This window comes from Lactuca virosa, chromosome 4 (assembly GCF_052849685.1).
Source record: "Lactuca virosa cultivar CGN04683 chromosome 4, Lactuca_virosa_CGN04683_v6, whole genome shotgun sequence".
NCBI lineage: Eukaryota > Viridiplantae > Streptophyta > Magnoliopsida > Asterales > Asteraceae > Lactuca > Lactuca virosa.
This window is the reverse complement of record NC_136429.1, coordinates 224,446,700-224,461,064: the sequence shown is the minus strand read 5'-3', so window position 1 is coordinate 224,461,064 and position 14,365 is coordinate 224,446,700. Positions and strand designations below refer to the sequence as shown.

The 14,365-nt window shown below is 38.3% G+C and overlaps 1 long non-coding RNA gene across 1 annotated transcript; it reads right to left on the bottom strand.

The window, feature by feature from the left end:
* Positions 1–766: 766 nt before the first annotated feature.
* LOC145168742 (uncharacterized) lies at positions 767–9,893 on the bottom strand. Its single transcript, XR_013742051.1, has 3 exons — positions 9,614–9,893; positions 8,764–8,901; positions 767–1,014 (listed from the first exon to the last, which is right to left on the bottom strand). It is a non-coding gene; the product is annotated as an uncharacterized LOC145168742 (long non-coding RNA).
* Positions 9,894–14,365: the final 4,472 nt, after the last annotated feature.

The window sequence follows — 14,365 nt, the reverse complement described above, 5'->3', positions numbered from 1 at the left end:
TGGATGTGAAGCGATCGATACCTTCCATTCAAGGACTTCCGCGATCCATTGGTACCAACATGAATCTCATGAGAAAAGCAATGGATCAACATGAATCTCATGAGAAAAGCGCACCCACAACGGTAAATAATAATGTGGAATAAAACTTCGTTTGATTAATTTTTTGGGAAATTGTCATAAAGGTCTCAATATTTTCGGAAAAGTTTCATTTTAGTCTCAATTTTTTTTAAACATAAAAGTCTCGATTATTTCATTTTGGCTAAAATTAACAAAAAGTCTTTTTTTTTTCTTTTAACAGGAAATTACATATTATCGTATAAAATCAAATAATCGGGACTTTTCTGTTCAAAAAATAAAATTTGGGACTAAAGCGAAACTTTTTCGAAAATATTGAGACTTCTTTGACAATTTCCCTAAATTTTTTCCCGTCTTGAATGAACATTTGAGGATGCAAACAAATAGGGTATTTCCACTTACAACAAAACAGCCCCAATGCAAGTTATATGATGAATATAACTGGTCTAGAACGTGTAATTAATCAACCAATACAAGACATTAGAATTTTAGCGTGGAAACCTCTAAAAAATGATAGTAAACCACCGGACTACTAAAGCCTCTTTAAATCCACTATCACCAATATTTGAGGAATACAAATTCTTCTCTAGATATACTAGATGCGTACAATAACCATCATATACTTGGAACTAAATCACATCAAATATATGGAATAAAATAAGCAAAATAGAAAGGATAAAGACCACCAAAAAGTGTTGCTAATTTCCAGTAGCAAACTACAACGACGATTCCCGAGCCTCTGAAGCTGATCTTGACAATTCAGCCGTTGGATTTGAAGGCCTCGATGTTAGGAACCCGCTAGCCGAAAATTAAAGAAAACGGACCGTTGGATCTCCGGTAAATTATGAAACACAGCAGGTATATCTTCAAAAATGGGAATTGAAAAAAACTCTCCTTTTGCTTCAAACTCTCTATTTGGTGGCTGTGAATTTGTTCTTCCTATATAACATCAGGGCAATAAGTAAAAAAATATATATATATGTGGGCTAAATGAGATATGAGCTACAGAATAAGTTGGGCTATCTACTCACGGGTTAAAAACCCATAAAAAAAAGCCAACAATTCTCCCTCTTTTTGGCCTATGAGTAAGAGTTCTCCGTCCCGGTGACCGAGCAACATTTCTTTAACTTCTCACTTGCTAAATCTTTAGTTAACATATCATAACCATTATCATCAGTATGAACTTTCTCAAGTTCAAACAAGTTGTCTTCAATAGCATCTCGAATCCAATGATACCTCACATAAATATTCTGTGTTCTTTTATGAAACATAGATCTCTTAGCAAGGTGAATAGCACTTTGACTATCATAAAGAACCACACAACTTTTTTGTAACACCTATTTTTCAGAATGGTTTAACTAAAGACTTAACAAGATCAAAGATGAAGTTTTTGGGAAAAACTCTACACCACGATATGGCATGGCTTAAATAAGTCCGTCCTCCTGATGAGCCCCAAGACGTGGCAAGAAAAGGGCAACAACGTGGCGACAGTTTCAGCCCGAGCCCATAATTTTAGGGTTTCTCCCATATTTAAGCACCATCTCCCAAGGATAAGAGCATCCTCTTCATCCCCAAACCCTCTAAACTCGTAACCCTAGCCTTCCTTGGACGTTCTGGCTCATTTTGGTGTTCATGGTGGACTTGGAGAGAAATAGAATAAATTTTTGTGCAAGAATCAAGCAAACAACTCCTCCCCGTCTTTGAGGTCATCGGTTTCAAGATCCAACCTTTTTGGTTCATTATTAGTAGACATGGGGTTGTTTTTTTATCTAGGTCCTTTGAACCATATATCTTGCAGATCTAGGGTTTGATTGAGATTTGTGGATCTTGCTTGGAATTTAAGGTCATTTCTCTTCATTATGACCCAGTTGATGGGAGGACATGCATGGGTCATGCATGCCCATAAAGTTAACATTTTTATGAAGCACTAGTGTCCCTATAATCCTTATGGAAAGTTTAAGCTAAGTGCTTAACGGATTAAGAGCTTATTCAAATAAGCTGTCTTCAAACAGTACCCAGGATGTGGCCATTTAGGTGCCATGGCATGGTGGATCAAGATTATGCGACTGTTTTGTCTGGAGTTAGCTACAACGTGGTGACATATTTGCCATGATGTGGGGATCAGATTATTCGTGACTAAGTTGATCATAACTGGAGTTTTGGATCGAGACTGAGTTCGTTAGTGATGATGTGGCCATGGACTAGCCACAACGTGGAAGTTAGTTGATGTTGACTTTCAACATTGACTTTTTGACTTTGTTGACTTTTGGGTAAATTGCTAGTTTTTTTAGTGTGGATGAATGTTTGACCCTGGATATTTCGATAGGTGGGTTGTAGAACCGGTCTCTAGACTTTCGAGATGTGATTGTTCGACTGTGATAGTGAGGTGAGTTTTCTCACTATACTATGTAAGATGCTAGGTTTCCTTGTGATACTTGCATGGAAGACCAGGATATGGCCCCTGACATATGTAGGAAAGACCAAGATCTAGCCCATGACAATTATATGAAAGACCAGGATCTAGTCCTTGGCAATTGTATGTAAGACCAGGATCTGACCCCTGGCATTTGTATGTAGGATGCTATTTGTCTTCGTAATACTTGCATTGAGAACTAGTATGTGGTCCCTAAAACTTTTATGTAAGACCGGGATTTATACCTAGGACCCAATTTGCCCCTCTTCCTGAATCAGATGATACCTTTCCAAGGTGATACCTTCAGGAGTACCATATCCTCGATCTGAAACTCCAAATCTAAACGTCGCCTATCAACATAACTTTTCTATCGGCTCTATGCGGTCTGCAACCTCCCGCGCACCTGCTGGATCAACTTGGCAGTTCGGAGCACCACCTCTGTGCTACCCATGACCCACTGACCGACCTCACCCCAGCAAATCGGGGTCCGACACTTCCTCCCGTAGTGCATATCAAAAGGAGGTCGATTAATATTGGCGTGATAACTATTGTTGTAAGAAAACTCGGCCAAAGGGAGATATGTATCCCAACTCCCACCAAAGTCCACCATACATGCCCGAAGCCTGTCCTCCAAATTCTAGATAGTCCGATCACTCTGACCATCAGACTGCAGATGACAAGTTGTGCGAAAGTGCAGTCGTGTACCCAACTCCTCATGAAATCTCTTCTAGAAGTGGAAGTGAACCGAACATCCTGATCAAAAACCACTGCAACTGGAACCCCATGTTGTGCCACAACCTTCCAGATATAGACATCCTCCAACTACTCTGTGGAGATTCTCTCCTGAATAGGAATGAAATGTGCACTCTTGGTCAATCGACTCACGACGATCCAAATCGAATCTACCCCTCGTGTGATCTGTGGTAGCTTCGTGATAAAATCCATCATAATATCTTCCTATTTCCAAACGGGAACACCCACCAACTCCATTTTTCTGTTAGGTCGCTGATGTTCGGCCTCGACTTTCCTGCAAGTCAAGCACCTCTCCACATAGCAGACGACATCCCGCTTCATGTCGGGCCATCAATAATCAAGTCGGGGATCTCTATAAATCTTTGTTGCACCTGGATGAATAAAAGACCTTGACTTATGTGCCTCCTCCATCAGAATCTTCCGCGTACCCCCGAAATACGGAACCCAAACTCTCCGATGAAGGGTTAATAACCCCTGCTATCATAATCAAAAGAGGACACATGGCTTACAAGATGCTCACTCTTTTGGTACTCCTCTTTCGTAGCCTCAATCCGAGCCTCGCGAATCTGCTCCAAGAGTGGGGTAATCACCGTCATCCTTAAACATACATCTCATATCGGAGTACCATCCGCCTTACGGCTAAGAGCATTGCCACAACATTGGCCTTCCTATTATGATAAACATCAAATAACTCAAACTTTTGTGGTTCGTGTAGATGATACAACAAAACCCATCCAAGTAATGACACCAAATCTTGAGGGCAAACACCACCACTCCTAACTCCAAATCATGAGTGGGATAATTCGCCTTATGAGGCTTTAGCTACCACGAAGCATAAGATATCACATAAACCCTATGCATCAAAATTGCACCCAAACCGGAAATTTATGCATCATAGTATACCACGAAGTCATCCACCCCCTCTAATAGGGTCAAGATCGGAACCTCACATAACTTCTGCCACAAAGTCTCGAACGCCGCCTGCTGCTTAGTCCCTAAACAGAAAGTAGCAGACTTCTTCGTCAATCTGGTTAACGAAACTGCGATCCTTGAGAAATTCTCGATAAACCTCCGATAATACCCAACTAAAACAAGTAAGCTCCGAATCTCGGATGGAGACCTCGGAACCTCCCACCGCATCACGGCCTCGATCTTGGCCGGATCAACCAATATACCCTTATGTTTGACAAGGTGCCCCAGAAACCGCACCTCGCGCAACCAGAACTTGCACTTAGAGAATTTGGCATATAGCCTCTCCATCCTCAAAGTCTCCAGAACCTCTCACAGATGATCCTCATGCTGCTCCTTGGTCTTAGAATAGACCAAGATATCATCAATAAACACAATGACTGACCGATCCAATATCGGTCAGCAAACCCGGTTCATGAGATCGTGAACGTTGATGGTGTGTTAGATAGCCCAAAAGGCATCACCATGAACTTGTAATGACCACAAAGGGTCCTGATGGCCGTCTTCTGAACATCCTCATATCAAACTCTCATTTGAATAAAGATTAAACGCAAATCAATCTTGGAGAACCAACAAATCATCAATCCTCGGAAGCAGATAACGGTTCTTCATCATCAACTTATTCGACTCCCGATAATCAATGCACATCCTATGGGAGCCATTCTTCTTCTTCTTCACAAACAGCATCGGTTCTCCCTAGGGTGAACTACTCGGTCTGATGAATCCTTTGTCTAACAACTCCTACGTCTTCGGCGGTGCTAACCTATAGGGTGTATTGGATATCGGAGCCACACCTAGAACCAGATCAATACGGAATTCCACCTGCCTCTCCGGAGGCACTCTATGCAAATCCTCCAGGAACACGTCTGCATACTCTCGAATAACCGGAACATCATCAATCGTCCTCTTTTTCTCCTCCATGGTACCCAATACATAAGCCACAGAACCAGAACAATCATGTTGTAGAGATTCGGTCCAAGCTGAGCACCTTCTCGATGAATAACTAGTTCTCCCCCACTTGGGGTTCGAACCCGAACTAAGTGGTGCCCACAATCAATCATTTCCCCATTAGGTCTCAACCAATCCATCCCCACAATCACCTTTCTCTCGCGCAAAGAAATAGGAACCAAATCAAATGGATACCACTTGCCAAATAACTCCAAGACACAACCTCGATGAAACCTCGATACTCGAACTGGATGATCATCAGCAATCTCTACCTCTAATGGATAATCGAGCTCCCCTGGAGTGTCACTGAATCTCTTGCTAAGAGCAAGAGATACAAACGATCAGGTGGTGCTCGAATCAAACATAACAAAGCTGGAACATTGTTCACTGGGAACATCGATAGCCTCGTCTCCCAAGGCATAATCTACCTCCACCACCAATCACATGCTCTATATTTCAAAAGACAGGGTGCAAATCTGACCTTCGATCCTTCGGGGCAGAAGATAGTCCGGAAGGCATTCCTGATGTCTGCCAACCATCGTCTGTTAGAAGTGCGGTCCTTAAATCTGAAGAACACAGGAGACCCACATGCATGAAACTCTCAGAAAGTCAGAGAGCGTGCAATCACCATAGCCACCACATCAGTGCGAAATGCACCCAGACGCTCATCCAAAATCTCCATGATACCCTCCTTGATCGTACCAAAGATCACAGGAGTCTACTACATAATGTTGCAGGTACATCTCAGACGAAATGAGCGCTTGCATCTGATCATCTAAGGGTTCGGCTCCAGAGCCCGAACTCGATCCCTCACCAAGACCTAAACCAACTCAAGTGACCACCATACTGAAAAATAACAATACAAACCATCAAAAAACACTCGAAGAATCTCACACCGAGCGGGTCCCTTAGTATCCTCGTGAATCCCTTGACTGGAGTACGGATCCTGTGATTCCAGTAGTACGGGCCCAATACTACCTTCCACACCTATCCGTACTTTCCTTAAGAGTTATCTCGATTCCCCTAAGCGACTCCCTAAACAACGCATATGATAATTCTAACATGCTTCCTAGGTTCTCCTAGGATTCTCTTCCGCCACTCTCCGCCATCAGCTGCAGTAGAAACCCCCACTAATACCTTCTAACTGCCTTACCAAAATAATTACATTCAACAGACACTAGATAATTCTTTGACTACAAGGTCTCACACTACAACGGTTGGACTCAAATAAGAGCTGTGCAGTAGAGTTAAACCTAACCTTCTAAAATTATATTATTTATGCAACATGTAACCTAGCATATTCGCTTGATAGTTAACTAGTATTAGCAGCGGTTCCTAAAAGCACAAAACAAGCAGCATTCGAGCATCAAGTTCTAACCAGAGCACTGACTAACAGACCATCCTAACATGTCATATGTAATCTAAACTAGCATACAGTCCTAGAGGCTCATATAGTAAGCATACAAGGCATCTCTCCTGTCATACAATCCTTAGCAAATCCTTAACCCTAATCTAGCATGCTATTCACATATTCTCATACTGAATCAAACAAGCATGTATGGGTATTTTGGGAACACTTACTTGAGCTCAGACGATTTCATGCATCACACCCCTTCTTTCTAGTAGAAATCCTTTTAGAAATCATTTATTTTATGAAAATTTTACCAAATCTTCAATTTTAGTTCAGACGTACCCGAGAGTGTGTCCGAATCCCTCAAACCAAAGCTTTGATACCAACTTGTAAGAACCCAAAACTCATAAGTATGTCAATGTGTAAATACTTATCAGCGTATAATCCCAAAATCATAAAATACTGGACACAGGTGGATACGCTGCGATCAAGTCGGGCCCTTCCCTTTCAAACCGTAAGTACCTAAAAAATAAAGTTAAACCGTAATCTCAAGGCTTAGCGAGTTCCCCAAAATACCACATACCATAGAAGCGACAGGCCCCACCGAGTGAGTATAACAGGCCTCACCCTAACTCGCACAACGGGTCCACCCAATGAGTATTACTGGCCTCTCCCTAACTCGCATAACGGGCCTCGAACATACAAAACATGCAAGTATCACACATACAACTAGCATCAACCAACATAATCCAGTGGGCTGACATTGATGCCTTCGACCCACGTGTACAGTGAAGAGACTCACCTAACAAAGATCAACTGCTACCTCTCCTACTTCTAAGAGTATAGATTCTATACACCACCTATACATCCATACAAAGTACACTCTTAGCTTACCCTCCAAAACTAGGGTTTTGAACAAAATTCAATGCAAGCCAAAGTCTACATACAAAGTCAAAGTCAACCTCAGTCGACCTCCACATCTTAGCCATCCTTCGGCCATATCGTGGCTAACGGGTTCAACCCGATCAGTAACCGGTCTCCAATAAACCCAAATACATACCAAAATACATAGCCACACTGTTTCCCCAAAGCACCACGTCGTGGCAGAGACAGCCTCAAAACAGTCGCGGAAAACCGCATCGCCACGGCGTGGCACCCTACTGTCACGTCGTGGGAAAACGTCTAAAGGCATAATTCTTTCCTAGGCCCTTAATGTGTATAGCCTTCTGACCAAAATTTCCAGAAAGCATCTAGGGTCCTATTGATCCCTAAAAATGTAAAATTTTTGGACATGCATTCCCCATGCATGTCCTCCATCAAATCTTGGTTAAAAGAGTAGAAAAGGGACCTAAACAAATGCAAGGATCCCAAACCACAATCATTTCTCAGATCTACAAAGTATAGTGTCCTTGGGACTCTTATGAGTCATAATGTTGCAAACTTTATCACTCTGCTTCACTCAAAATCCATCAAAGAGTTCAATCATGCAAGATAACTCTAGATCCATGGAGAAAATATGAAAAGCTAGATTAAAGATCCTTAAAAATGATCTAGCAAGATGATTCCAGAGATTGGAAAGTGCTGTTTGCTTGCTTCTTGCACTCAATCTTTTGCTACTTCTTTAAAAATATCCAACAAGGCTTGAAAATGAGCTCAAAAGCTTCAAGGTGGGTTAGGGTTAGGTTTCTGGGGCTAAAGAGTGATGGAGGCTAAAGATGGGCAACTCTAACCTCCCCACTTTCCTTTAAATACCCAAAAATTTAGGGTGTTCACGTCAGAGGGTCGCCATGTGGCCAATCGATGCCACGTCGTGGGAATCATTAAAAGATCCACAAAACTTCTAGCATCGCCACGTCGTGGGATGCCTTCACCACGATGTGGTCACTCCTAAAATCCGAAATACATTAAAATTAAATACCTCCAAGAATCCATATGTTACATGAAATGTTAACTTAGACGACATATGGACTAAAAACATTAAGAAACAGAGAAATAGGGAAGAAAATTTTGAAATAAGAAACCTTTTTAGTGTCTGTGCAATGTCAATCTTTTATATATTTCAGAAAATGATGCCTTTGTAATTGTAATCCGTATATAATTGTCAACATTTGTTCTTCCCCATTTCATTGTTATTAATATCCATTCTCGATACGCCATCAGTGTTAACAACCTTTTTAAAATTTTATAATAATGACCATTTTACTTCCCTTTGTAATTGTATAATATTAACAATAAAGAAGTTGAAAAAAAATACCTTGTAAATCTTGTGATAGAAAACCTCGAGCAATCGAAGCTCTGCATATTTATGATAAAACCCAACCTTTGTCTTGAGGTAATTTATTAGATCCCCAACTGCACTTTGTTTTGGCAATCTAATAGTATGTATAACTACCTACCAATTAGTTAAACCAAACATATATCAGTAAAAGAAGAAAAAAATTAAATGTAAGTTAAATAAGCACTTACTTCTTCTTTGGTAGCATAATGAAAATCAACTTTAAGGGTTTTAAGGCCTTGAAGTTCTGGGAGAGGTATATATATCTAATACTTTATAATAAAAAATATATGAATTGTACATGAAAAACAACAAAAACTAAAAAACTAAATCCTACATATGTATTTATTATTATACTTTGATGTGAAAATAATGTATAACCTGATTGTATTGTGCCAAGATATCTGATAGGCATGTGTGAATAAATTTTTCAGGCCTCAAATATCCAAAAAAGAGACTCTTTATATGTAAAAAGGAACCAATTCTTGTTAATTAATATTTATAGTTTGTGTACTTCTCCATGTCTGTTACAACTTCAGTAACCTGGTTTATCGTCTGATTGGCTTTCAGAACAGGGGATTCGATGATCAAGTAAAAAAAATCATGTGTATAATAGGACTAATTAAATAAGAAAGTCGTTGTTGATTTGTTGCCCATAACTCCACAATTTCATAGAGAGTACAAGCAAGTTATAGTCAGATATCAAATAGGCTGGCAACCAAAGATGGAGATCATTCCTTTACAGGAATACTAAACCCTACAGATACGTAAAGAAAATCAATTACATATATAACGTAAAACTCTAAAGAAATTAGGTTCGGGTTTGTACCTCCCCATTGAGCCACATGCGATTTTCAATGAAGCTAGGGCTCACGGAGATGGTGGTGGTTGCACAGAGGCGATTCAGATCGAGAGTAACACTAATACTATCATTTATTTGAAAAATCAACTTCCTGTCTTTCTTTCCCCATTATCACATCTATGTTCATCAATGTTCTCACAATCACCATCAACACCCACTTCCCTGTCGATCTCATCCCACCATCACAACGAGAATCATCGAAAGCGAGAATGGCTGAAACTCCAAAATACTATAAACACATGGGTGATTTAATGCTAGACGGTGGCCTTCCAATTGGTTGATGAATACTGTGGGAAAAAAGGGAAGTCAACAGTCAAAAGGACTAAATGTAACAAATGAGAAAAGGTTGGTGGCTAATGTCTAAAGTGAAAGAAGTCTATTGTTCAGAACCAAGGGTATTAATATAGTATAGACTAAACTGCAAATTTGGTCCCTATGGTATCTAAAAAAATGTGGATGGAGTCCAAAATGTTTTCAACTTGCACCACAGGTCCAAAATCGATTCTTTTTTGTGGTTTTGGTCCCTGAAAAAGTTGAAAAGACTGTTTTACCCCTTTAGTTTCTTTTTCTATTTTTCTTAATACTTAAATAGTTTAATAATAAAGAAAAGACTCAACCAACCCTATCCCTTCCCTTCTTTTCTCTCTCTCTCTCTCTCTCTCTCTCTTAAAACACGTATCAAGAAACAAATATGCAATCTTTTTCTCTCAACTTTGCATCTCTCTCCTAACTCCTCGTTTTAGCGATCCCACCACCGCTGCTTGCCCGAAGTCTGTGTCACGATCCCCCAACGTTATGGCATTACAACGAGCAATAATTTCTCTATAATTGCGATGTTTTTCTCTGATACTAGATTCAACCCGGTGGAATTCTCTTGTCGTCCTCCTTCAACCCCCATCCGTTATCCTTTATTGAAAGAGGAAGTAATCGGTTGTTAACTTGTTCATCTAATCTTTACGGTAAGCACATATGACTAACGAGAACATTGCAAAATTCTAGGGTTTATTTTGGGGCTAAGATTACTTTATGTGTTGATGCAATTGGAGTTTCTTTATTCCTACTATGGTTCACTCTTTATCTGCAACAACAACGACAGAATCTTCTATTTTCTTCTACTTTTGTGGTTCAAGTTAGGTATGATTTTAATTTCGAGTGGGGCAGTCGTTGGTTGAAATTTACTCTGTTATTTGGTAGCAAACATGTAAAATTCATTCTTGGATTAAGTATTCTCGATGTTAACAAAGCATATGGTTCCGATGACATCAATTGGGATTGGGCTTTGGAGAATCATAACAAGTTCTAAAGTAAATCCTCAAATTAATTTATCTGTTGTAAATTTTCTCTATCTGTTTTTATTTTTATTTTTTAGAGAGTATGTGTGAGGCATGTGTGTATATGTGTTTGAGTTGTAGATATCAATTGGTAATTATGTGCCTTTTCTAATTTCCAGTATGTATGTGGTGTGAAGTGTCTGTGGTTTGAGTTGTAGGAAGAATATAGGATGAAAAAGGTGATCAGATAGAGTGGGAAGGAGGGGAGGCGTATCCGACTCTTCGATTTTTCTTGTAACTACTTTGGATCGTGTTTCACTTTGGTGGATTTGAAACCATCGGAGCTTCACCACATATGTATGTCTGTATGAGATGTTTGATTTGCAGGTGAAAGGTGATGAAGAAGATCACTGGAGAGGGAGTCAAAGTAAGAGAGAGGGAGTCAAAGAGAGAAAAAGAGGGTCAAAGAGAGAGGGAGAGAAAATGGGGCAGTTGGGGTAAGGTGGGCGGGGTCTTTTCTTTATTTTTTTTATTATTCAAATATTAAGAAAAAATAGAAAAAGAAATTAAAAGGGCAAAATAGTCTTTTCAACTTTTTCAGGTACCAAAATTACAAAAAAAAATTCGATTTTGGACCAGTGGTGCAAGTTGAAAACATTTTGGACTCCATCCACATTTTTTTGCATACCACAGGGACCAAATTTGCAGTTTAGTCTATAGTATATAAATAAGATGTACGTGCGGGGGATGGTATGTAAATAAATATAGGTGAGATTTTGAAAGAATAGTTTAACACTTAGTTTCTCTAAGCTAGGTTTCAAAGCATCCATGATAATAATTTTTTTAATAGTATTTATTAGTGCCTATATAAAATTAAATGCTAGAGCCTAGAATAACTGAATAAATATTAATAACCAAATGTCGTATATTCTGTGAGTATTAGTATATCATTTCTCTTCAATATTGATGGCTCAAATTTTATTTGATATATATACATACATATATATATATATATATATATATATATATATATATATATATATATATATATATATATATATATATATATATATATATATATATATATATATATATATACAGAGAGAGAGGGGGAGAGAGAGAAAGGATCAATATAAAACCACTTTAAATTAATAGAACCATAGAACCCACTTTATAAACCTACAATTCTTCTATGAATGGTTTAGATTTAAAATGTACACAATAAAATTGTGCATTGTAATACATGGAATCGTATATGTACAAAAGTATATTCTGAATTAGACATTATTATGTGTAGATTAATTATGGAATTAGACTTATTTATCTCTTGCATTTTCTTAAGGTTGAATTCGCATATATCCTCACTCAAAATGACTCCTCCATACATGTACTTCTAATCACCAATTGCATCTTCTTCAAATTGACGCTCCACTCCTGTTTTGTTGTTGTTATTGCCAATCATGCTCCACCTTCACAATCACCTTCATATCGAATGTATCTTCTCTTTCTTCCTCCCTCAACCATCGATGGTGGTCCAATTTAGCCTCCATATTAAAATTCTTCCTTTAAATTTGGAAAATGACCTTCTCTCTTCTCACCCATCTCCTCGCCGACGTCTGTTAGAAATTCGAGAGTAAAACACTTGGATTCGTTGAAAGTTGTGAAACACTGTCAAATTGAAGTATTTTGATGGTACAAAATTAAACACTCAATTAGATAAAATTAAGTGTTTTTCATAAGAGAGAATGTTGGTGAAATGTTTTTCAAGAAGTACCAAAAAATGAACAAAAACGGGTATATAGTGTTCTGTCTGAAAAGTGTCACTCTACAATTTCAACCCGTCACCAAACCACTAAAACTGTCATAAAAAGCGGATTTTAGGATAAGGGTCAAGATGAGTCAAGTTTTCTAAAAAAAACTAGATTTTTGATGCATTTTTATATAGTACATAACCTAAATGAAAATTTTCAGCTCGACCCTAGCTAAGGTTTCTACCCCCGGACCCCCGTTTGTTTCAGGGGCTTCGCAATAAATAACAATGTACTTTGAAACTTGTAACTATAAACAAGTATGCACTCCGCACCATCCTAACTTGTTCAATATTTATCAAAATCACTTTTGGTCGACAAATTTAATCCTATTACAGTTAAATAATATTGATGATATCAAATCACCAACAAACCTCCCCCATTTAAGTGCAATCTTGATTAAACTTAAATAAAAACATAAAAAGAACAAAATAATGCATAAATGAAATGTCATGACGATTGAATTTCACATTAGTATATTACTCAATCCAAATATTTGAATATCAGGGTGTCACTAAAGATTGAACCATTTCTATTCAAAGTGAATACACGAAGATAATGTACACAACATTTTACGTTCTCATAAATTTTGACTTGACACTATATTTTACTAACTTGTGTCCTATCCTTCAATAAGCATATCAAAGTTAAGTCCCAAAGCTTGTTGAAGCAGTTAAACTTCATGCTTATATAGGTAGTCCTTTCCTTCTTGCACTTGCAAATGCAATTTTTCAGAAGAACTATTAAGAAATAAAATTTCAACCTCCTTAACTTGCAGTACTAAACACATACCTTAGGATGATAATAATAATGTGTTCCAATCTTCAAATATTAAGCTTTCCACATTGAATTCAACATCTAATATGACATTAAATGGGAATTAGGTATCTCAATATAAAAGATTTTCGGTGGACTTTAAACCCATCCCTACAACCGCCTTGTGCACAATATCTCTTGCTAACCCTTTGGTTAGATTATCGGAAAAATTTAACTGAGTTCTTACAAACTCCATAGATATCACACTAGTCATGATGAGATCTTGAATCATGTTATGTCTAACACCAAAATGTGTAGACTTCCTACATTATACTTGAATATAAGCCTTAGCCAAGGTGACAACACTATCACATCTGATAGAAATGGTAGATATCGGTTTGGGCCATAATGAAATTTCATAAATCAAGTCACTTAGCCACTCAGCTTCTTTACCAACAACAAGCAAATCTTCAAACTCGAACTTCATAGCTGAGTTAGTAATACAAGTATGTTTCTTATATGCCCAAGAAATGGCACCTCCTCCATAAAGAAACAACCAACCACTAGTAGAGGAGTGATCCTCTAAGTTGTTAGTCCATATGGCATCAATATAACCTTCCAAAATAAATGGATATCCACTATAAGTTAAACCATAATCCATGATTCCTTTCAAGTACTTGAATACTGTACTTACTGCTTGCTAATGATGTGAACTAGGATTACTAGTATACCTACTACGCCTTCCCACAACATATGATATATCAAACCTAATGCTAATCATGGAATACATTAAACAACCAATAGCCATCTAGTATTCAAGTTGAGACACTGGAGATATTTTATTAGGTAGAAGCTTAAGATTATGATCTATAGAAGTTCTAACA